Genomic DNA, 24,541 nt, shown 5'->3' with positions numbered 1-24,541 from the left:
GCTCTGCATCACGTGGGTTTCAACGTCCGCTTCATCGCGTGGGTTTAAGCGTTCACTTCGCCATCTGTTTTGCACGAGAGGGAAGGTGAGACGGTGTTGCGGAGCGATGCCTCCACCACTGCGTATAGTTGGTTATTTGGGTTCTGGTAAGTCTTAAAGTTATCGCTTGTTGATTGTTACTTTAATACAGAGCGGCAATATTTGGAAGGTGGTATTTCTGTGTATTTTGTTGGTTTGTAATGTGCATCAGGGGTGAGGTTTATTTAAAGTACAGGCAGATTCAGTTTTCGATTTTTTCGTTATTTCAGTGTTTTTTGAGGATATGTAACGTGCATCAAAGGGGGTATTTTGGGGGTGAGATTTACTTAAAGTACAGGTTGGTTTTGGGCTTTTCTCGTGCAGATCTGCGATTTGCCCGTGGGAGATGTGTTTTATGGTGTGGGGCTGGGCACAGTGTGTTCCTCCCGTCCCAATGGGACTTCCACTGTACCAGTGAACAGTACAGGGAACGGCTAGTTATCCTCCCCGCTGGAGGAGGGAGGGGGTTGCAGGATTTGGTATGTGCAGCAGATGGGGATATGTGTTTTATGCAGACAGACGCATATGGGTACGAATTACCAGCATAACAGTTCAGTTTTTTATTTCTCCTGCGTGGGGGGGCATTTGGAATTCCCCTGGGTGGTGATTGTTCATTTACCCCTTTGCAATGTGTGCAAGAGAAGGCTAAACAGAGGCCTTGTATTGTTTTCATTATCAATCACACATTTAAAGTCCCTATGAGACCCGCTAGCATTGTGTTTGTTTTAAAGTTTGCCGATAGTTTCTGAAATGCTTTTTAAGGTTTAACGCTGTGTATCTGTTACGTCGTCGTGACGTTTTCACGTGGGACGGTCTACGTGCTTGGGAAGAGGATCGCGGAGGAAGGAGCGCTACACGCTGTGCACGGGCAGGTATTTATTTATAAGCCGCTTATTCATCCCAGCAAAGCGCCTGGTATATTTGATATTTTTATTTACATCAAGCTCATACACAGGTGTTTCACAGCGGGAAGGGAGGGGAACGGGGAGAACAAACACTGATGGGTTTGTTTTTCCTATTTTGATTTTAGTTTGCACCAACAGCGGATCTTTGTGTGTCTTCTTGGCTGGTATCCCCATCCTCGGCTCCACCCACCCCCAAACAGAAGTGATTTATGGCCGTGCGGCCGAACACGCCGAGGGAATTTCATGGCAGATTCGGCTACCGCCATCTACCACCTTATCCAGTGGTGGAAATGAGAACAATTTGGGGGGGGGGGGTCAAGGGCCGGGGTGAGGGCTGAGGTTAAGGGGGCGGAGCTGGAAGTTGACCTCCGATCACAGGAAATGTCCAAAATAATAGTTTTAAACGTCGCGATTTCTTTCATGCTGCTGCTTTTCCAAACTATATATCAATTCCACTTCCATGGCACTGGTGATGTTACTTCACTATGTTAATAATAGTTTTGACCAGTGTTGCTGAGTAAATATTCTTTAAAATGCACAATTTGCATCCCATTTTATAATAATAAAAAAAATCTCTTCACCCCCATTCCCCTCTTGGGTACTATTCAAACAGGGTTAGAAAAGCAATAAATTGCCATTTACAACTATGGGCCACTTTTTCATTGGTGCCCGAGACAATTTTATGGCCCAGTCCGACCCGCACATGTACACGGGAGCAAACCGTACCAGCCATCTGTGCACCTAAAATACCAACAGCAATGTTAGTCTACACTGTGATCTTAGCTCATGCAGAGCAGTATTTTAAGCAGGCTGTGAAAGAATCGTTAAGAGCAATTACTCTAGCTAATGGTGAAAGAGCAGATGGTCTGTGGGGAAACCATGATTTAATTGTGTGAACAATTTTTTTACAAAAAGAAGCAATTCAAGTTCTCCAGTGCATTTGCTTAGTTATGAAGTTCATTAGCTATGTAATCGCGTCTTTACTCTCTCATCAGCTTAGACGAACAAGTGAATATTTCTTTATCGGTCAGATCCTTTTTGTCACTTATGCGACCAGGCCAATCATTTTGAAGAAACCCACCACTGCGATGACCCAGTTTGTCTTTTCACCGCTTATTAAGCGGACCCGCCATTCCTGTTCATCATAAACATATACGTTATTAAGCAGCTGGCCTAGCCATGTGGATCTTTCTTTTGAGAGGCCTGTACAGGATAGGAGATGCCTTCTTGTCTCGATTTGATTATCTTGGGTGCAGAAGCGGCATTTGTTTGAGTCCACCTGTCGCCTGATCGCTAAGATCTCGTTTGTGCTGATTAAGTTTAGGTGAATTCTCATGAAACTTGCTCTTAGAGCTTTGTCTGGGATTTTCACGCTGTATGGTATAATCTTGTTTACTTTTTTTTGGATTATATGGCAGATCCTTTGTCAGGCTGCATTCAGAATCTATCCTATCCAATCCATTTCTAGGATCTTTTTACTGACTTTCCCTGGATTGGCGAGGAGGTCCTCTTCTGAACTTCCGATTGTTTTTTTTTTTTCAATAAGTTCCTGTTCTTTGATCTCCATTTTGTGAGCATTTGGTTTTCATCGTTCAACATTGCTCTGTTGATTATCTCCAAAATTGATTTCGCAGCCAGTTGAATGATCTTCCTGTATAGCATCAGACCGCTTCTTTCGACGCTTTCAGGGAGGACAAACTCAGTTTGCGTTGAATCAACACCATAGGAGTCGACTTTGGCAATGACAGCACTTGGCGCCAAAAGAGTCCCTCAAGCTTAATCCATATGGAGTCTGGAAGTGATGGCATCGTTTAAGCTCCAAAAACTATACTTGGGATCACCTTTGATCTAAAGAATTTCAGGATTGGCATTAATGAGAAACGTCCAAACTTTCTGTTCATGATTTTTGTTTGGACTACTAAAGTTCTCATATTTACTCGTAGATGGTCTTGCATTGGTGTTTCAGCTCTACTGTTGTTCAGTATTATCCCCAAGTATTTGAAAGTGGTGACGTTTTTCAGCCTCTTAACCCTGTGAACAGTTTGAGACTGTGGTGTCTTTATTTTATTTATTCATTTTTTTTTCCTAAACATTACCTTCTTTTTTTGTTTCGTTGAGTTCCAAGTTGTTGTCTCTCAGGTAGACCTTCAAGTTATCCATATGTCTTTGTAACTCGACAGGGGTTTGGTCAAGCAGTATTATGTCGTCCACATAGAGGATTCTTGGGATTTTTGTATTTCCCAATGACGGCGGGAAGGCTCGAATTAATTCCTGGGAGTCCCTATAGTCAGCAAATTAAGAGTTGCATAAAGCTGGCGCTAGAGAGCATCCTTGCTTCACCCCATGCGCTGTTACGATCTCTGATGCCATGCCAGCTTGTTTAGCTTTACTCTCATTGAGGTCTGTGAGTACAAGCCTGGATAGGCTGTAAAATTGAGCTCAGGCACCTTCGATGGATCCATTTTTGCCACAATATTTCTCTATTCACCCTGTCAAAAAGCTTACATCAAGTCCACAAAGATTAGACCTAATCGTGTTTTGGCTTGAAGTGCTTTTGCCTTCAGAACACTTATTAGAAGAATGTTTGCTGAAGTTCCCAGTCCACGCACGAAGCCCGCCTGTAGTGGATCATAATTATCGGAGGGAAAGGTCACACGCTTGGAAGCCCTCCAGAGCTAAGGAACCAAGCATTTTGCCGATGGTATCCAGTAGAGCGATTGGGCGATATTGCCTTGGATCATTCTTGTCTCCTTTTTTTTTTTTTAAAGATTGGCACTACGGTGTCATTTTTCCATGTTGAGGGCATTGCACTGCAGTCTACGCAGTGCTGGAATATCTGGCTTATCTGGGATGCCCAGGCTTCCGGGTGCTGTTTCAGGTTATAATTAGTTAACCCATCTGGGCCTGGTGCTCGATAATTTTCTGATCTCGTCTTGTCACTGGCGATGTTCCGGCACACTTTAACAGATGGCGTGTCAAGTGGGCATTTGTTTCCCAATGATTTATATAATTCCGTGTGTGAAATCCAAGCTTGTTCAGCCACGTTGTTATCAAGTGTTGTTGATTCATTTGCGCTTGGCTCAATCAGATTCCAGAAGACCCTGGAGTTTTTGCCACTCAGAATGCTTCCGAGTCTGCTTGGTATAAATCTACACTTTGCTGCCGTATCCAGGCTTTGTAGTTTTTTTTCCTCCTCTTTTGCTTTAGTTATTAATAATGGATTTTTTTTTTTTTTCACCAAGCGTTTGCTTTGTCTTACCTTTGTTTTACCATTCGCCTTTTTTAGGTACTAACAGTTTGTTGTACACGTGGAGCTTTGGTTTTAAGGTGTCAGAGCTCTGCAGTTTGTTAACTTTGTGTACTTTGAGGAAGGGCTGATAGGCAAGAACTTCTATGCCTCTTTTTCCCCACTGTTCCTTTGCTTGGCGATAGTCGGATGTCAAGGAGACAATTTCTTTTTCTTTTAGTCTAAGGCGTGTATTCCCCTTACAAGGTTCCAGGTTATTAACCATGCTTTCCCTGTTCAGGTGTGTGACTTTGCAGTGGGTTACTAGTTTATGGTCGCTGTTTAAGGTTCTCACGACTTCAAAGTCTTCAATTTGCTCCAGCAATTTTCTTGAGACACGTGTGATCTATCATGAGACCCACTCCTTTTCCTTCCCATGCCGGTGCTGATGGGTTTTGGTTGTTTTTTATTTTGTGGAGGTTATGCAGATCGTATGCATCCATTAGCAGATTCCATTTTCTGCCCCTAAGATATAAATGCACTCTCGAAAGAAGGTGTGCCTCCTTTGCCCCCTCTGTTACGCACACTGCATTTAAGTCACCTGAAATTATTGTTTGATCGATGTTTTTTTTTTTTTTTTTTGTATTTTTTTTTTTGTGGGTGGCATTGGCTTCTTCAAGGATGTCTTCTATGGCATGTAAGTATTTGTCAGCATCAGTTCTGGCTGGGTTCCAGAAAGTGTTGATTAGGAGAATCTTTTCAAATTCAGTTGGATCTTCTTGGGGCTCTTGTCTATTCCACTAAACTAAGACTTCTTGAATTAGTTCTGTGGCTTGAAGGGTAGAATCTAGCGTTAACCCGCTTCCTGTTCTTATGGCGGTTAGGAGCCTGGAAATGGGCCTACCAACCTCCCCCTTAATTGCTGGTGAGAGTTCCAGGTCATATCCATCGAGGTAAGGCTTTGTAGTTAACCATGTCTCTTGGAGACAGACAATATCAGTCGCCCAGGTTAACATCCGAGATCGTAGTTAAATTCTGAAACCTCGGGTATTCCATGAGCACATTGAGTTTTTCCTTGGTGCAACTCTTCTTCTGACTTCTCCTAGGTCAAGCCCCGAAACCTCCCTGCATTTCAATGTTGGTGGCTAGAAGAATTTATAGTTTTTCTGGACTCTTGATGTCCAAATGCCCTGCTTTGGGGGCGGTTGTTGCTCATTTTCCTCCCTACGCCTGTGCTAGTGGTTTCTCTGAATCTCATGGTCTTTGTTTCTCCCGAAGGCAGAGCCTCGTGGGAATCACTTTTTAGCTTTTTTGGAGAGTCTGCTGTTTCGCCTTGTTGGCGAACAGTCATTAAGGGTCCGTTCATATGATGGACGGCGTTCACAATTTCAAAGATACCCCGTCCGACTGTGGTTAGGCGTCCTTATGTAGGTTCTTGTGCATCTAGTCTATGTCCTTCAATTTTGTATTACTTGGGCTTTCTTGGTGAGCTTTTCTGCCCATGTATCTTTCTCTCTCTTGATTCATATCAAACTGTTGTCTCTTTGGTTCGTGAATCTCCTTAACTTCATAACCCATCCTTTTGAAGTCCCCTATGAGTTTCTGAAGAGGCTCCTTACGTTACTTGCTTCAATATGGAGATAGGAGCACTCTTTATTATCTTCCTCCCTTGGTTCAACAATCAGGATGTCCCCTGAGTGCAGTCTTTTCAGGCTCGCAAAGTTGTATAACCTTGCTTCGGTTGAGTACTACATTATTTGTTCTGTTGGAGATCCATTCAAGTCTAAAGACACACTTTTTTATTTGAGGGTCGGCTTTGGTTTTCACAACGTCCTGAGCCACTACCCCGTAACCTGTTCCCTTTGTGCTTTCTTTATTTCCTCTAAATACCATCACATTCTTTGCTATTCCTAGCCCATTTTGTCCAAAGATCCCGTAGGATACCTTGGGCCCTACATTTAAATCCCGCAATGGTTTTCGCAAAGGATTTTGCCGTGGTAATGGCTCATAAGTCCCTAGATCTCTTGCAATGGCCCCATTCTCCCTTGGTTTCTTTTGTGCCGGTTCCATCTCTTGTGACTTCAGATCTGGGATAATGCCTTCCTATACGCAAGCTGCTCTGCCCTTGGCTTAGGTTAGTACCAGTACTTCCTTTTGGGTGCCGGCTGATGTGGCCATGTCGGAACTCTGTTCAGAGGAATCTCGTACTGGTGTTTGAGTTGAACTTGTTGCTGTAACTAGTTCTGAGTGTCTGGTGTTCTCCTGATTTGTGGCTTCAATATAACCCTCCAGATGGGTTAGTTTTGAATGCATGGATGACATTATTGCCGAGTTGTCTTTAACGGCTTAATTCATAGCCTCGTAGAGTTTACAAAAAGGGGCTAGTGCAATTGTGACTGTTGTCATAATGGACATCAAGTCGACTTTGTTGGAAGGGGTATCTCGTGAAACAGGAGTTGAAATTTCGCTGAGCCGTCTCCTCGGGGGAGTCCTCTCCAAGGTCAACCCATGCTGAAGGGTTAATTCAAGTAATGATTGTTTTCTTCATTTTTTTTTTAATGTGGTTCTAGCTTTCTGTGATTCTTCTTTTTCAGCCACGTGTGGAGATGCCATCCTGTTTTGAGTCCCCTCATTTATCGGTGTCATTCCAAGCTCTTGCCTTGGAAGGCTACTTTCGTTAGACGATGCAGGTATTGTCTGGTTGACTTTTCTCTAAGCCAACCTCGGTCCGCTGGTCCTAGGCAGGCGGCCGTTTATTTTGGCGATGGGGGATCCGTTGTTGCAGTCGTTTTGTTTGTCATCTCTGGAATACGATTCTGTAGAATGTCCTCACTTAATTGGCTATCGGACCGTCCTTTTTCTTGCCTGATATCATGCCATTTTATCAAGTTTTGGGCAGGTCCTCCCCGGCCCTTAGCGCTTGTTTTCTGTCGTTGCAACGGGCCTGTAGGGGAAGCTTGTCTGCTGAGCTTACTTGTAATGTAGCCCAGGCACTGACACCTACTGATGTGACAGGCTTCTGACCCTGCCAGCATTTCGGCGTCTGTCAGTTCAACAGGAAGCCACTCCCCCATTGATTTTTGTTGCAAAAAAATGTTTGTGTGCTAGATAGCACTGATTTTTGCTGTAGAGAGGGAGAAGACGAGGTTTTGTTTTTAACGCTTTTGGACACAAACACATGTATTTTCGGGGTCTCTGAGTCTTTTCTTCTGATTTGTAGCCCGCTGTAAGAATTTGCCCCCTCCATGGCTGTTTTTTTTGTTTTCAGCACTTTGGCCGTGCTGGGCTTAATCCCCCAGGGGCCCGTCTCCTTTCGGCAAGCATCTTCGGTAGGGAGGGTTGAGGTAGTGTCTTGCGTAGATCTTACATTTTTTGGCTTTTTGCCTTCTTAGGCGTTCGCGAGATCTTGAAGCCTACTTCCCGGGATTGTGTGGTCCTTTGTCTTCAGATGTTAATTGGGCTAATGAGTTTCCTTCTTCCACGTTATCCGCACAATACCCCCATGCATTATTCCTTGTCAGCGTATCTGGAGGAGTTGTTAAATCCTCTCTGACCACAATATCGTGGACTTCGATATTTACTTTCATGTTCGTTTTCTTAACCGCGAGCAGCAGGTAGGAGGGGGAGAGCTGCCTCCTGACCTTAGAGCTTCGGTCGTGGGCTTACCTTGGGGGTGACGGTGTTTATAGCAATGGAAACAATATCTCCAGCTTCAGATAGTCTTTTCGAGTTGCTTTCTTTGTATTCATGTGGGCACGCTGCCTGCGTTGCCTCAGCGGTCTTTTTTTGTTTATCGCCTCCCCCCTCCAGTGTGTCACACACTAGGATCTCCCGGGAGACGCATCTCTTACCTTCAATCTTCTCGCTGCCCCCCTTCCTGATAGGAGTTGCCATTTGCTGCTTGAAGTTGGTGGGGCACGATTCTTCCTCCATAATTCTATGGCGCCCGCTGCGCAGACTTCTGTTTTCGTCCATTGGCGCCCCGACAGCCACAGACTGCGTCCGTCTCTACGTCCACGACACTGTTTAATGCGCTTCCTCTGGAGGAATGGAGCGTGTAGAAAGACTGTAAACCAAAGGGAATGTCTGACTGCAACAGACTGTGTCCCACTCAACATCCACACTACGCCATAAGCAATGTTTTCTTTTACTTGAACCACACCCGGCACATCTCCTGCAGCTCACCTCTGAAAGCAGTTGGGTGGTAGCATCGTGTGGGATAGTTTAAATGATAATGGGGGTATTTATTCATGCAATGCTTGTCAGATACAAGTATCCGACAAACATTGCATAAACCGGGTCGTGGCTGAGAACTTTAACTTCCTCTGGTGACCCCGTGCACCCTGCACAGGATCACCAGAGGAAGTTAGTTTGCTTTTCCTGCAGCTGTGACCTGTATCAAAGTCCTGCTGTGTACACGTAGGGGGGGCGGAGCCATCAGAGTGCTCATGGCGGCAATGAGCTGCTCCGCCCCCTACTCCGTGCCGCCTCCTTAAGTAACCCAGCGCAGAGCATGGGTTTGGGGTTTGCGGCGGCTGACTCTGGCCGGATCCGGCTACACACCTGGTATGGAATCTCGGATCCGGCGAGAGCTGGCCCAATGACCAGCGCTGCCGTTATCTGCGCAACACGGCTTTCACTGTTAAAACGGCAATGGGCACACTACGACGGCATGCAGTTCCCTTGGCATGATTTCTGTAACTTTACTGCCTTTACGATGTGAGGGGTTCTGAACATTGCAGGGAGAGGTGCCTGACTTGCATTGACCCAGCCCCCCACACTGCCCCCCCCCCCCAATATTTCTTTCTCTCTGTATAGGACCGACTTCCTTGATTTATCTGCGTTGTCTCATTGACTAGGTGCCTGCCCGTTGCTTTGCTAGTATACGGTGAAAATGCAAACGCCTATCTAGTCTTGCGTGCAAGATAACAATGAGTATTTAGCCCTAAAAAAATAGCCATACTGTAGGCAGAGGTCTTCTATCTGTGGGGCTTGTGATCCAGGACAGTGAGAAAAGAGAAAATACTTGCTCAGTCAGTGCAATGAGATGGGGGGGGGTCGGGGGAATAAAAGCAGCCTGGACGTGCGCTTTCCTGCATTTGGATCGCGTGTCCACACTGTGTTGTTGCTTCCTGCTGGTGCCGCCAGCGTCTTATTGCCTAGTAAGCGATGCCGCTTCTCAGCTCAGACCGCCGCACCACAGTTCGAGGGAGTGCCGGGAAGCAAGCGTTTCAGGCCTTTGTCGGTCCCTCTGCTTCCCTCTCTCCTTTTGGACCCATGAAGACTAACGCGTGTGGAAAGGTGAGCAGGGGGGCCGGATCACTGTAATGCTGGTTCCCCCTGCACCCCTAACCCTCTGTGCCCCCACCTTGCTTGTCCATGGGGGAAGAGGCGAGCAGCGACGGAAGCACGCATTTCCAGTGTTGTATGATATCCAGCTCCCACACAGCAGATTGCTGGGCTCTCCAGCAATCTGCTGTGGGGGAGCCAGATATCATACAACACCCCCTGCTTTGGCTGTCCCTCTGCCTCGTCAACCCTCTGGTCCATGGGACGGCGCTGGCCGGGTCCAAGATCATTTGCCCAGCAGCATTAAAAGTGATGTCTCTGTTTGGTTCCACCTATCTCAGTGAATCTGCATTTTCAGATATGAAATTCATCAAATCGGAATTTCGAACCCGCCTGACCGATGAGCATCTGAGTGACTCCATTCGAGTTGCTGTATCAAGTTATACACCAGACTACAGAGCACTTGTGGATGGCATGCAGTGTCAACCTTCACACTAAATGCCCCAATCATTTTCATACATTGTGAAAGTCTTTTTATGAGAACTTCTAATAAATAAGAAAGCAATAAAGAGATTTTTGAACTTATTAACATAATCGTGAAGGGATATGTTATTCCTTATATTTATAAAGGGAAAATTACAGCTAAAAAAGTACAAGTTCCAATGTTTATGAACAACCCCTGATATAGCCTGCAAGTAGCTCTTGGCCCCCTACTGAAAGTAGCTCACGCCAACATAAAGGTTGGAGACCCCCTGGTCTATTTTATATAGAGGGCACAATGCTTGTAATTTTCAATAAGTTGCCCAGACAGCTGCATGCCAGTGCACAGATACCCGCTGGCATAGATTTCCATTGCGTGGGGACTGTTGATGTGTGGCTTGTGGGAAGCGTGTGTGACTTTCGCAGCATTTTTAATATTGCTTTATTCTGAAGAAGTATGCCAAGTGGCAAAGTTTTGTTTGGCTAGCATGAAGGCTGGCTAGGTTTTGAAGTGTGTGGCAGACTGTTTGAGCCGCTGTGTGGTACGGATGTGCTGCACATACTGCCAGGTGTAGTCTCAGGCTGGGGATGGTTGTAACACCCTGATGAATGAGTTCTTTGATTCCTCTTTCTGGTGGCACAGGGTGCTTTGGGCTTAGATTTGTTGTTGTGATTCTACGCACAGAGAATGGTTGCAAATATTGGCCATCCAAACTCTCATGAAGAAGGGAGAGAAAAAGACTCCTCTAACCAACAGTGGACAGATGCCCCCCCCCACACCTCCGCCCCATCTATTTATTTCTCTTGATGCTTGCAACCTGATCATTGCTTTCACTTAAGCCATTGAACACCAGCCAACTAAAAAAAAAAGTGGCATGTCCAGCAACTGTATTTGCATTAAAGGAGAGTCTCAACGCACCCCCCCCCCCCCCCAGCCCCCTTTCAAGCTGGGGAATATTGTTGAGATTTGTGTAATGTGAAGTGTACAGGGCAGGTACTCTGAAGTTCAAGGTCAAAGCACCCCTAAAGAGGTTCTGTAAAGCCACCCCCCCCATAAAAAGCAAACTGTCTGGCATTCAAAGACTAATTTTGTATTGTAATGCTTTTGAATATTTTTTCACTGCTGGAAGTTACGGATGCTATACCCATGAGGCAGAGCTTTTTACGCCATTTCTTTTAAAGAACACACAGATGGCTTGTTTACCCCCGTTTTCCATTGCCTTTTTGGTTCACGGTAGGGCTAGTTGTGCCAGCCTTTATGTGCAGGGGACGGTGTTCTAGTCCCCCCTCGCCCCCATCATGACTCCTGCTCTACTCCATCTACGTTCTACGTTTAGTTTGTTCAACACTTTGGGGATTGGGGAAATCGCTACATGATTTAATATATACAAAAGTAAGTTTTAGGGACTTGGGATTACTGCATGTTCTAGTTATACTTATGTCACATTCTCTATGTAGGTTGATGAGGTTCCCGGAGGGATTTTATTGCCCCTTCAATGCGGTTTCTATTTATTTATTAATTTTTTTTTTCTCTTTTCTCCAACCACTTGACCTCAGCAGTTAATTGAAGATAGTTTGCCTGTAAACTTTATTGAATGCTTGCTAGGGATAGTGATCCATGTCATTAATTTTGAAAATATCTTTTTGATAATTGTTTATTATGATCTGGGGTGAATGCTTTTTATGTTTTTTTCTTCTTCTCTAATGATGGGACCAGTTCATTCTCATTAGAGGATGTTGAGCTATTTTCATGCTTGTCTGGATTTTTAAGCAGCCTTGTGTATCAGAGGACTGGTGGGGTAGCGGGAGTTTTCTGACCCGGGCATGAAAGAGTGCTGTTAATTGCTTTGCTATTTGAAAGCGGGAGGTCACTTTATTCCCTTAAGGCAGTGCTCTTCAAGCCTTTCTATGCTGACCCCCCCCCTTGAGTAAAATAATCTCCCCCCCCCTCCTGGACCCCCATGGGGCTGGGGGGGGGAGGTTTAGGTGGAAGGAGATATCTGACTCTTTTGGAGATTAGTGCCTGGCTCATATTAGCAAAGGCCTTCCTGCTAAGGTGTAATATTGACGGTTCCCCCAGTAAAGATCACTTTGGTAATGGGTTCTGTCCCTGCATGCCCTCCTATTTCCTGTGCATATTGCTGTCTGCAAGCTGGGGCTCTCTATGGTTGATATGTCCGTTTAAGAAACTGAAACGGGTGCTTGTCTTTTAAAGGACACACACAAAATAACTGCAGCATTCTACAAGAGCTCTGCAGTTAAGAACGTATTGCCTCTCCAGAACACCCACCTCTAATTTTGCAAACGGATGCAACTAGTTAAAGCCACAATGGGTGGAAGTCTTGGAGGAAGTTAACCAAGCACCAATCACTCATAAATCTGGACACATCAGGCAGAAACATCCATAGCAAGCCCACTATAAATTAATGGTTTTGGGTACAGACCTGCTTCACAAATACTTGGCGCATACTAAATTTAATTTTTTATTTCTTCTTTTAGATAATAACTCAAATCATGGCACTCTTTCTGATTACGACAATTCCCTGCATTTGAAAGGATGGGGAATTTGAGCCTTTGCAATTCCTGGTGAAGTTATTTGTAAATTGCCGATAAAGGGTATTGATGAAAGTAGAAGAGAAATACGTGAAGAAAAGGATTTCAAGGCAGTCATGCTTTGTAGTTAGGTAAGCAAATGTTTTTATTTTTTTTGGTTCATCTATTTGATGTTTCGGGGAGGAGGGTACATCTGACGTCCCTATGCGAGATCCCTTTTTTCACACATACAGATGAATGCTGCACAATGCCCACCTCATTTACAGCATCTCTTTCCTCTAGAGTAACTCTCTAAAGTATAGAGTGCTATGGGTTGAATGCCCTCGGGGACTGTAGTCCAGGTCAGAGTATGTGTGCAGCTAGGACAGAGAATGGATTGGTATTGGCGAATCGCACTCTACCTCCTTAAAGTTAGGTATGCAGTCTTTTAGAATGAAAGTAAAACAATATTGGGTCATCTGTAAGTGAATTGTTTCGACCTTAGCCGTCTTCAAGGCCTTGAAATTGAACACTTGGTATGTTGACCAGGTTTGGAAGTTGATTGTGAAAATATCTTGAAACTATTTTCTGATGGTACTTGATGATAAAGGGTTGAGCCCCGAGAGACCTGTCAATGGCTGGCGCGTTGTGCTAAAAGTTTTTAGTGGTGCTTGGACATCCTGGATTGGTTCCCCAAATCGAAATTCCTAAACTATCTTTAGAATTTTTTTTTATACCTTAGATGCAATCCTGAAAGTTTAGTCCACAGGTTGGGGAACCAATCTAGGATGTCCAAGGTAGAGCATGATTCGCAAATACCAATCCGTTTTCTGTCCTATTCATTCAAGGTATTTTAAGACCATGCAGAATTGGTGACACAGCTCGCCGCTGTTTATAAATTATAGTGGTCACAGCACACTCTCAAGGGTATGTACCCATACACATTTTTATGTGTGCAGCTACACTGAGTTGTGGGTAGCTGCATGGGGAGGGAGGGAAAGTGCCAAGGAGAGCAAGAGTAAGCAAAACCCTAAGGGGGTGGATAGGATCGTGCTTAAGGGGAGTCACCCCAGTGTACAGCTCAGGCAAAATGTTTGTTGTATTGGTAGTCACATTATGAAGTTTCAACTTGCCTTTTTCATACCCGCAGCCAAGAAACAGTATTAAGACAAAGGAAACCTTTGATGAAATAACGAAAAGCTATAATTGAGGCTTTAAAAAGAAAGGAAGAGGAGAAAAAGCAGCTACTGATGGAATCTGGAAAAAGAAGATTGTAAAAGCTGATGGCTGAAAACTGACTATTCCAAAATGTATTAATGGCTGTTCATAAAAGCTGGAAAACCTAAGTCTTTTGGCAGGGATGGCTAGTGTTCTTCATTCCTCCTACATTCCTTCCTCAGAACCTGCCTCTTACTTCACCTGGACAATTGATAGACACAGCATTAAATATGCAAATGTCTGTGTAATGTTGCAGTTCCTGGCGATGTAGCTGTGCAAAAACTGCAAAATATTGGACTATAAAGTAACCTGTCAGTTGTCTGCTACAAATGTTTTGTTGGACAGATATAATTTGACAAGCTGAACTCTATCACCACGTCTCCTTAACAGTGTGTTTCTGTTACAGTATGACAGTCATGCCTGTTTGGACAATGAAGTGACACCTACATGTTAGTTACCACACACCTGTGCAATCTTTCAGATTACGGTTTTTAAAAAAACAATGGAATTGTAACATCCCCATAACTGAGTTTGGTTGCTATGGCAGCCCCTGCTACTAATCTACAATGTAATTGTAGCGCACATGCTGCTCTGTGAAACTGAAGATGCAAGTGCTATTGTGTGTAGAACTATTATAGTTGATCTGGTGAATTTGTAGGTTGGTGCCAACTTGTAAATGGTACATGTTTTTGTGCTGTTGGATTTCTGTTGGGGGAGTGGGGGTGTCAGCTAATGTTATCTTGGGTGTGGTGAATGGTCGAACTAATTGCTAGCTGCTCATAGTGAAGTGATCGGCAATCTTGTCATGCCGGTAGACCTTTAACAGATTCTGTTTAGGTCACTGAAAGTGTTTATTTTGGTGCAGTGATTTGTAATTGTGGGAGTTTATTGGGTGTGATGCCATGTTAGCTAGCGGTGAGCTATGAAATGAGGGAGTTTAGAGGTTGGTTTGTGACATTGTGGGGTGAATTTGTAGTTTTGTATACTAAATCAGCAAACCTTAGTTAATGACATTTGAGTGCTCTAGCAAAGAAGGCAAGTAACGTCTGCAAGTTCCATGTTTTCCAGTACACTATTCATAAGTCTAACCCTATAGTAATACCACCCATCTTACACACAAGGAATCAAAACCCTTTTCCTAAATCGTTTGAAAGAAATATCCTCCTGAAATTGTCTGCAATAATCGTTCACAATTTCAAACCCATCCTGAAGTTGTCATGAAGTCATCCTGGAGTAATACAAGTTCATCACTGGAAGTAATTAGAACTCCTCTTGGAGTAGTTTCTGTGATAACTCTAGAGTCATCTCATTTGAATATTTCGGCCTATACACATACTTCAGGATGGTTTCGGATGATCTCCCTGAACTAGCCATGGATGACTCTAGGATGGAGTCACCTGATGACTCAAGAATGATTCCAGGAAGATCTTCCTTTTTGACTTGGGTAAGCGCAGTCCCGTCTGCTCACCAACAAAGAAAAAAGAATGCAAAGATAAAAGTAATCTTTTAATTATTGGGGTGAAGACCGGTGTCATCACCTTCTTCCCCTCCCCCACCTCCCTTCCACTTACCACTGCATGGGTTAAGCGGCACTTTCAAATGTAGTGCTCAACTGATCGTCTTCTGCATGAAGCCTTCACGGCCTGCCTGGTACCTTTTTAGCAGCTCAAGGATTTTTCTTTAGTTTCATCCAAGCCTGGGCATGGATCAAAGTTTGGAGGATTGCCACTACAAAGTCATTAACTGTTTGGGGTGGAGGGCAAGGCAGGAATATGCCAACTATGGTCTCATGGTAGTGACCTGCAAAGCAGCAAAGTCCACTCAGCAAACTGGAAAGAATGGGCGAAACAAACAGCTCCATATTGAAATGCCTTAGCTTCTCCATAATTAGAAACATGTTTACGAAAATGCTAAATATAATCAATATTTTTAAATTACAGCTATGAATTACACTCACATTAGGTTTAATATTGTATTTGGCATGGCTATTCATATTGTCAATGACAAAGCTTTGTAATCGTGTATTACAACATTTTAATTCAGAATGTATGAACACTAAATTATTCAAATGCTATAGATTGCGGATTCAAAGTGGAAGAGGAACCTTTTCAAATCGGCCATTGCATCAAAACGTCTCCGATGGTGGGCAGGTACCCTTGTCAATCCATACAAAAGCTAAAAGATGTGGCACGACCCACACAAAGCTTGTACAATCGGTGTGACTGCTGCATGTGTCTCCACATTCATTATTAAGGATACTGAAACAGTGTTTTTTTTTCAAACATGTTGTTCAACAGTGAGATTAAACAATGTGATCAGGATCGCACACCTTAGTTAAATAGTGAGCCAATGATATGAGCCCAGTGTGCGATGTGGGTACTTTAGAACATGTCTTCCCAGCACTCGATGCAGTTTGTATCTGCCCACTGACTTATTCTTTAGCCACATATTCTTCAGGAAACAGTAACCAAACAACTATGAAAGAGTCAATTTTTCTCTCAGATGCCTTCGGCACCTACAATTAAAGAGCAACAGTCGTTCGGTACAGTATCATTAACAGACTCTGTGGAGGAGCATATCTTACGTAGTAAGAGGAGAACGGTCCCCAACATGAATAAGAAAAAAAGTGTACAGTGGAGACTAGTTCCTATTAGAGGAACGGCCCTAGCATCTAACCATCTTCTCGTTACGTACACGCTGCATTGTACGGATCTCATTAGAGGAAAGGCCCTAGCAACGAGATCTCATTATGTTGCACCGGTGTGCAACGAGGGTAGCGACTAGTTCCCATTCGAGAAACGGCCCGCCCACTCTCCTTTATGTGATTTCTACATTACCATTGTGATTTTTCTAGAGCAAAGAAGCGGTTCCGGAGCTATTTCAGCAGTGAGCGCTGAGCGGGAAGGCTGTGGCTGCGGTGCAAGTGGGCATTTTCTTTGGGATACCTGGAAAGTTTCTGCAAGAGAGCGGGAAGGCACTGGCTGACAGGCTGCAGGAGCAGCAGCAATTTGTGTGCTCTTGGCTGGCTAAGAATACCATTAGCATTTTCTTCGGGATACCGTGAACGTTCCTGCAAGACACCAGTTTGAGAAGGGAAGCGAAAAATAACATTTACTTTAAAAATCATGTTCAGCTTCGGTCTAGGGGAATAGGGACACAGCGGTGTGGGTCTGAAGAGAGGGATAGGGACACTGTGGTGTGGGGAGGGAGGGTTCGGGTACAGTGGTCTGGAAGGATAGGACACAGTTGTGTGGATCGGGAGGGATAGGGACACAGTGGTGTGGGTCTGGAGGGAGGGTTGGGGCACATTGGTGTGGATTTGGAGGGATAGGGACATAGTGGTGTGGGTCTGGAGATAGGGACACAGTGGTGTGGGTCTGAAGGGAGGGTTGGGGTACTTGAAAATTTAAAACCCTGAGATGTATTCCCCGCCCATAGCCACACATGGCTCCGCTCACATGCCTGCCCACACGTTAACAGAAAGTAAAACAAAATGTTGAGTATACCTGCTAATTAAATAAATCACAACTACACTATATGTAACCAGTATTCAAATACTAAAATAATCTAACAATAAGAGCATGGCTAGTGGACACATTATTGCCTGCATTTCTCGTTCTTATAAACCAGCTGACATGGCAAAAAATGGCTCACAGATTCTGGGCTTTATATTGTGGCAACAGAAGGGCATAACTTCAGATCAGACCGGACACATGCATGATGGGCAGGATGTATGACACCTGTGCCCGCTCTACGTTGCCTCACCTCGGGCAGCAGGACCATCTCCAGTGCAAGTGGCCTTGAGAAAAATTGATGTTAAAAAGCCAAAGCTTTCTTCATTATTTCAAGGTAAGGGCTTGGTGTGGTATCTTTGTATGATTGTTGTGACTGCCTGAGTGAATGCAATGGCCTAATAGAATGGTGAGGTGGAGCTTGGAGTGTGAGAAACCTGGGGGTTCCACAGAGTGTCGGTTAGGACTTGGAGTAATGCAGGGAACCAGGGCAGAGGCTTGTTACCTACTCTCCTACCTTTCATGAACTATACCTATGTAACTAAGCAAGAATAAAGCCTGTTTCTTTTGGTACCTACCTGAGTCAGCCTGGTTCCTGCTCCATGTCATCACTGGCTCAGATACATAGTTTGGCGACGAGGAATACTTGAACCCGGAGTAAGGTGGGAAAGTGAAGGAGGACTGAGGAAGGGAAAGCCTGTAGCCGTGTTAGCAGGTTGCAAGAGCGCTGTTGTGGTGAGCTGGTGATATCTGAAGCGAAGTTTATGCCATGGAGAAAGGCAACTGTGACTTGGGAGGCATCACACATCCAGAGTTGTAGCCCAGGAAAGACTTCTTGAGGTGATGTTGGACAAGTTGAAAGACAGTGTCTTTAAGATGGAGACGGAGGCCATAGCATGTGGACACCAGGAAGTCCATGCTACTTGAAGGTCTGGAGGAGTCTGGAGTGGTATAAATCCTACAGAACACGAAAATCTGGGACAGAGTATCTTTGCAGGCGACCAGAAGGAGTGTAAACATGTTACTAGAACTGGCTTACAAGCGAGAATGTGGTCAGCAACATATGCCGAGAGCGTAGGTTTGCACTGAAAATTGCCCGTATTCCTGTGGGGATAAGCGCGGGACAAATATTGGGCAGACTAATTTTTTGGCCACTAAGTAGGTCCCTGGGGGATGTGGGTGGCGTGGCCCATTTGTATTCCCCCCTTGCGTTCCAGCCATGGCTGTTGTGCTGGAACGCACAGCAGTATGCCGGCCCCGTGATCTTTTCTCTCTGTGTTCGGAGATAGTCAATAGAGGAAAGGCCCTTTGAACGTGCACACTCTGGCACGTTTGCGTGATGACGTTTGCGGAACTCTTAAGCACTTCGATACGCCGAACGAACGGTTAGCATGCCCCCGTCATTCATGCTCGTATTTCATGTATTGTGATGCCAGCGACAGGATTATGGACACGAACTTGGTGCTGGATATAACACCGGATGCGGTTGGGAACATTCATGGAGGTATGCAGTACTGTTGGATACAGCATAGACTTAAATGGCACCAAGGTGAATAACACGCAGAGTGCAGTGCTCATGTAGAAGTCTAATTGTGATTAATGCCGGCAGATACAAGAGGTTGTTTTTTTTTTGCGGCATGTGAAGAATAAACATTTTTGTAAATGGATTTAAACTGGATTTAGTAGCATATGAAATTAGTTGTGACAGAACAAAGTAATATCGTGATGTATTGATGTTTTGCCGACATATTAGTGGAGCAATTAAGTATTTAAATGTTTTTCTAATCGTTTGCCGTAACGTTTAATTTTTAGGAGGACACTATAACAATGGGATTCAGCCATGGTGTTCTGCAGTTTTTATAAATGCAATGCAGGTTTATCGTGATTTTATTGGAATGAAGTTATAGTTTACATGCAAATGCTTTTAAGTATGTGTGCAGTGTGTCAATTGTTCGACGCTATGACTAGGAATTGCATTTCAATGTGATTGCACATTTCAATGCTTTTTTTTAATGGTGCTTTCTTTACTGATGATGCGCAGGATTTTGAAAGCAAGTAGAAGTTTTCTTTGATAATGATGTTTGCATGTTAAATGAAGTTGGTGTATTGGCTACGCTAGATTGGATATATGTCCACAAGATTCTTACAGTGTTTTTTTTTTCTTTTTCGGAAGGTGCCCAAGCATGGTGACTGATCACCACCATGGCTAGTAGTGCAGCATATCTCTATTTTAGGGAATGTAGATTTTTAAAAAGCGCATTTGTGCGTAGTGAGTGTGTGGTGTGGACATTGAGTTTGGAGTTTGCGTTTGTGGGCGCAGTGTGTAGCTGTTATGTGTGTATGTGACGCATGGGGTGCGCACATGAGGTAGCGTGTTTGTGTAGCAGTTGTGTACGTGTGAGTGGTAGCACGTTGTTGTAGAAGTGTGTGTTTGGATTGCATGCATGTTTTGTGGGGAGGCTTTCACATGCCGGCCGGGTGTGTTTTGCCTAAATATTGGAAAACCTTTGTAGTAACCTCATAGTTTTGTGGAGTTTGGACACTTGCAGTAGGAGGGTTTCAGTTGAGGTTAACCCTTGAGTAGGGTAGTTGTGTAGACACCAGGGCAAGGGGCCCGTTTTTTGTAGTTTGGAGGTCACTTAATGCAGTTGTGCATGGGAGTTTTGGGCATGGAGCCCATTTTAAAGTTATGTGCGTTGAAGGTGACCGCACATGTTTGTGTCTTTGTAGGGGTGTTTGGACTCCTAGTAGTTGGTCTGTTGTGCCAGGTGGTGCAGGGTAAGGCCAAGTTTTGTAGTTTAGCACGCCAGTTGATTTTTTTTTTTAATTCTCATGGTTTTTGGAGTGGCACACAGATAGTAGGCCAGTGTTATATTTTTTGGTTGTGGTTATTTTTGGTTGTGGTAGTTAGAGGAACAGTTTAACCACACACTGGCAAATTGTATTGTTGATAATTTTTACATCAAATTTTAATACATTACTGTGAGTTTTGGGATTTAGCATGACATATTTCATTCTTTGTTGTGCTATAAGAATTTTTTTTATATTTTTAGCATAATTATATCTATGCATACTGCTACACCCCATCCTTGTGGCGGTTTTGGACTTTTTTCGCATGGTATTTTTACCGTGTTTGGTTTTACGCACCACGTTCTTTCTTTCTGTGGCTGCGGTTTTGTGTTTCATGTGATTTTTGTGTAGTTAGTCTCTTTGCTATTTTTTTTCATCCTTTTTCATGTTTTCTTTGAGGAGAGGGAATAAGGCGTTGAGGCATGTTTGTTTTTGGATACACTGGTTGTGTTGTTGGCATGTTAGGATTTTTGTTTAGGCCATTGTGTATGTTTGCGGGACTACACTATTTTGGTAGGTATGTTTGTCTCATTTGGAGACATGGTTAGTGCTCAGGTGTGGCAGGCCTGAGGCCATGAGTGGCAGCCCTGACAAAAGGAGGTAGGCTTGTATAAGGTTTTTGATTGTAGTTAGCTTGTGCTTCGTGGTGACAGCACTAAGACCCTGGTGTGGCAGGCCGGGGTAGAATGAGTCAAGTTTGTTCCGATTGTTAATCCTAGCATGATAGTGGGTGTATCTTGTTTCTTTATGGTCGTTTTTTAAGGAGGGAGATGTGTGGTATCCTTGTAGGATTGTTGTGACTGTCTGAGTGAATGCAAGGGCCTAATAGAATGGTGAGGTGGAGCTTGGAGTGTGAGAAACCTGGGGGTTCCACAGAGTGTCGCTTAGGACTTGGAGTAAGGCAGGGAACCACGGCAGAGGCTTGTTACCTACTCTCCTACCTTTCATGAACAATACCTATGTAACTAAGCAAGAATAAAGCCTATTTCTTTTGGTACCTACCTGAGTCAGCCTGGTTCCTGCTCCATGTCATCACTGGCTCAGATACATCACTTGGCCCTCGGCTTCAAGGAGAATTTCAAACCAAGGGAGTTTCCACCCCGAAATAACGGGCACTCACTGCCTTCTGAGTGCCTCACGCCTGTGTTGTCACCCCTAATAGTCCTCTCTACAAGGCCTCTTGCCTGTTTTTCTGCTGATTTCCGCTTAAGGCAAGGAGTATTCTTGGACCGCCGTCTGTGAAGAGCAAGGTTTTCATGTTGCTGGCCTCTTGCACTACTTTGTCCACATTTGACGATCGACTCCTGCAAAACGTCAACACTGGCTCTGCAGTAGGAGGGTTTCAGTTGAGGTGATGTTTGTGAGGCAAGGAAAGGAAAGTAAGTATCGAGCTCTTTGGAAGCCGTTTATGGATTTATATGGTGACTGTGTATCTGATGATTAGTTGTTCCTGTTGGATCCAACTACCTGATAATGTATATGTGCTTTAATTGAGGATTCTTCGTATTTCCTTACCTATTTAATGTAAAGTGTTATGTTTTTATACTCTATTGAACTTTTAGTGATGTAGTTTTTGATTATTTGAAAATCTTGAAAATAAATGAGTAAAGAAGTGTACAAAAAAAAAAAAAGTTTGACTTTGACAATATAGGGCGACCAGGACACTCGATGTCACCAGTTTTCCAGTCCTTGGTTTCACATGATGAAATAACATAGCTCTCAACTCGCCCGCCTTTCAAGCCGCTGAATCACCCGCCAAAAATAAAATCGTGTGTTTTCAAAAGGTTGGGAGCTATGAAATAAAGCATTCTGGGACTTGTATGTTGCATGTGGTCAGAATGCCCCTCTGGCCCCTGTGAGCCCCTCCAGCCACAGAGCACACACAGAGACATGCTTGCTGTGTGGGCTCTGCGGTCGCTCTGACGTGGCTGTGGCAACGCCCCGTTTAATACAAGCACAGGCGGCAGAGTTGTTACTCTGCCATGTGTGTGCCCTTAAAGGGGCAGGCACCACATTCCTACTTTTTCATATCAAACAACAAAAGAAGGCAAATACAAAACATATGAAAACTAATGCATTGCACACAAGATAAACGCCCCTTTATCAGCTTCCCTCCAAGTCCCACAAGTCACTATCAAGACCGTGGGCTGGGCCCAACAGTTCAGGGGTCCAGTACCTAGTCATTGAGATGGACAAGCTTCCTCCTCCCGACCCTTTGGGGATATCTCCTGCCCGCCTCCCGGATCGGGCCCTCCTCACCTGCGTCCCCTCGGCCTAGGGGACTCGGAAGATGGGCCAGGCCACCGCCCTCGTCCGGTATCTCACCAGTCTCTTCTCAGTATCGCCTCCGGCCTGGTCTCACCCACCTTCTTGAAGAATCTGGCATGACCGGTAACTGTGGCAGTCTCATCCGATGCAGTCGCCATAGAGCCCTGCACCGCCACCACGTCCATCGGACCCGGCTCATACGTTAGTGGCAGCTTGCCTTGTGGATGCCGGTTCTTCACAAGTGCTTCATCCCCAGGACTCAGCTTCTGGGTCCATAGCCCTCTCCTGATGTTCTCTGCCACGGTTTGGAACCATCTTTCCCGCTCCACCTGAGCGTCATCAATTACCGCCGGTTCCCGCTCCTGCACTTCAGGGATTCGACCCCTCGGACATCACTGAAACATTGCCTCCGCTGGTGTTACTCCAGTGGATGCATGAGGGGTGGCCCTGTATTCCCTTAGGAACTGATGCAGTGTCCTTGGGCGTGAGCGATGCAAAAAACCTTGTTCTGAGTTCTCATGAACCTTTCAGCTTCGCCATTGGCATGGGGCCAAACTGGGGTAACCTTCTGATGCTGTATTCTGTAGTCTCCCATCAGCTGGGCGAAGCTGTCCCCTTGGAATGGCAGTATGTTGTATGAACACAGGGTCTGACAGGCCGTGAGTGGCAAAGATCTTTTTTAGGTCCACGGCCACCTTGTCAAACGAGATGGATTCAACGAACTCGACCTCAGGGTACCGTGAGCACTCATCCACCAGGAAGTGTGTCCCAGCCTGTGGACCCAAAACCAGCATGGACGTTCGCCCATGGCCTATTTCCTCTGGGCATTGTCTCAATGAGGGGCTCCCTTTGTTCTGGGGCAGCTGCCTGGCACCACACAAAGGCTGACGCAAACTCCTTCACCCGTCTCAAGGTCCGGGAACCAAACCTTATGTCATAGCCGTGCCTTTGTTTTGACCGTTCTTTGGTGGCCCTGGTGTGCTAGCTCAATGACTTGGGGGACCTTACACAGTGGTATTACTATGCGGTCACCCTTGAGCAAAAGCCCTGACTCAACAAATGTCAGTTAATCTTTTACCCTCCACAATTGTTCTAGCGCTGACCGCGCTTCCTGGGTCCTGTGTGCCAGCATGTCCACCACCGACTTCCATGACCCTTGCTGATGAGCCACCTTCAGTATTCGGAAGTACTTGTCTTCGGCCGCCACTTTTTCCAGCCTGGATAGGCACGGCGTTTGAGGTTGCCGCCTCCACAATCAATCCGCCTCACGTGTTCATCAGCCTCCTTCCCACTGATGTTTCCACATCCTTCCACCTCGCTTCTGGGGTGCCTAGACAGATAATTTGCAGCGTTGTTACTGCCCGGCCGATATACCAACCAGACCCCATATTCCAGCGGCGCCAGCATCCAGCTCTCAATCCGGGCCGGAGCCTTGGAAGACAAGCCATCCATGATAGGCAGCAGAGGCTTGTGGTCAGTTACCACCATCACCGGCCGTCCCAGCATGTACAGGTGAAATGCTGACACCCCCATAAGACTGCCAGGGCCTCCCTCTCGATTTGCGAGTATCGCTGCTCTGTCTCTGACAGTGCCTTGCTTGCGTAGGCAATCAGCCTAATCTCCCCATTAGCGTCTGTTTGGGTGAGAACTGCACCCAGACCAAAAGGGCTGGCGTCCACCATGATCTCTGACGTCAAAGATGGATCGAAAAACGCCATAGTGTCCTCTGCTGTCGGTGCTCCGTTCACATCTTCGAAGGCAGACTGCTTCAGCGGACCACGTTGCCTCTTTCTTGGTGAGACTCCTCAGGGGCTCCGACCTGGAGGCTAGGTTCCGGATGAACCGGCCACAGAAGGTGACCATCCCCAGGAAACAGCCACATTCTCTGGGGGCCTAGCCTCTACAATGTCCTTGACCTTTCGGGGGTCGGGTGACACGCCTCCCCCCTTAAACACAAATCCGAAAAAGCCAACGTCTTTCTTGAGGAATTCGCATTGAGGAATTTGCATTTTTCCTTATGGAAGGTCAGTCTGAGCGCCTTCAGCCGTTCCAGGGTTCTCAGGAACCTCTCCATGTGTTCCGCCTCCATCTTTGCAAACACCAGGATGTCGTCACTGATGTTAAGGAGCCCATCCATATCCGCCAGGGCCCCACGGATGATGTTTTGGAACACCTCCGCCGCG

General features: G+C 45.3%; 1 long non-coding RNA gene across 1 annotated transcript; it reads left to right on the top strand.

Moving 5' to 3' along the window:
• The first annotated feature begins 6 nt into the window (after positions 1-6).
• LOC138516243 (uncharacterized) lies at positions 7-21,087 on the top strand. Its single transcript, XR_011282255.1, has 3 exons — positions 7-146; positions 12,478-12,662; positions 13,661-21,087. It is a non-coding gene; the product is annotated as an uncharacterized lncRNA (long non-coding RNA).
• Positions 21,088-24,541: the final 3,454 nt, after the last annotated feature.

Source organism: Ambystoma mexicanum, chromosome 6q (genome assembly GCF_040938575.1).
Source record: "Ambystoma mexicanum isolate Mex_15411 chromosome 6q, UKY_AmexF1_1, whole genome shotgun sequence".
In the NCBI taxonomy this organism is placed as follows: domain Eukaryota; kingdom Metazoa; phylum Chordata; class Amphibia; order Caudata; family Ambystomatidae; genus Ambystoma; species Ambystoma mexicanum.
Note: the sequence above shows the minus strand (reverse complement) of the source record. Positions and strands in the feature narration are given on the sequence as shown.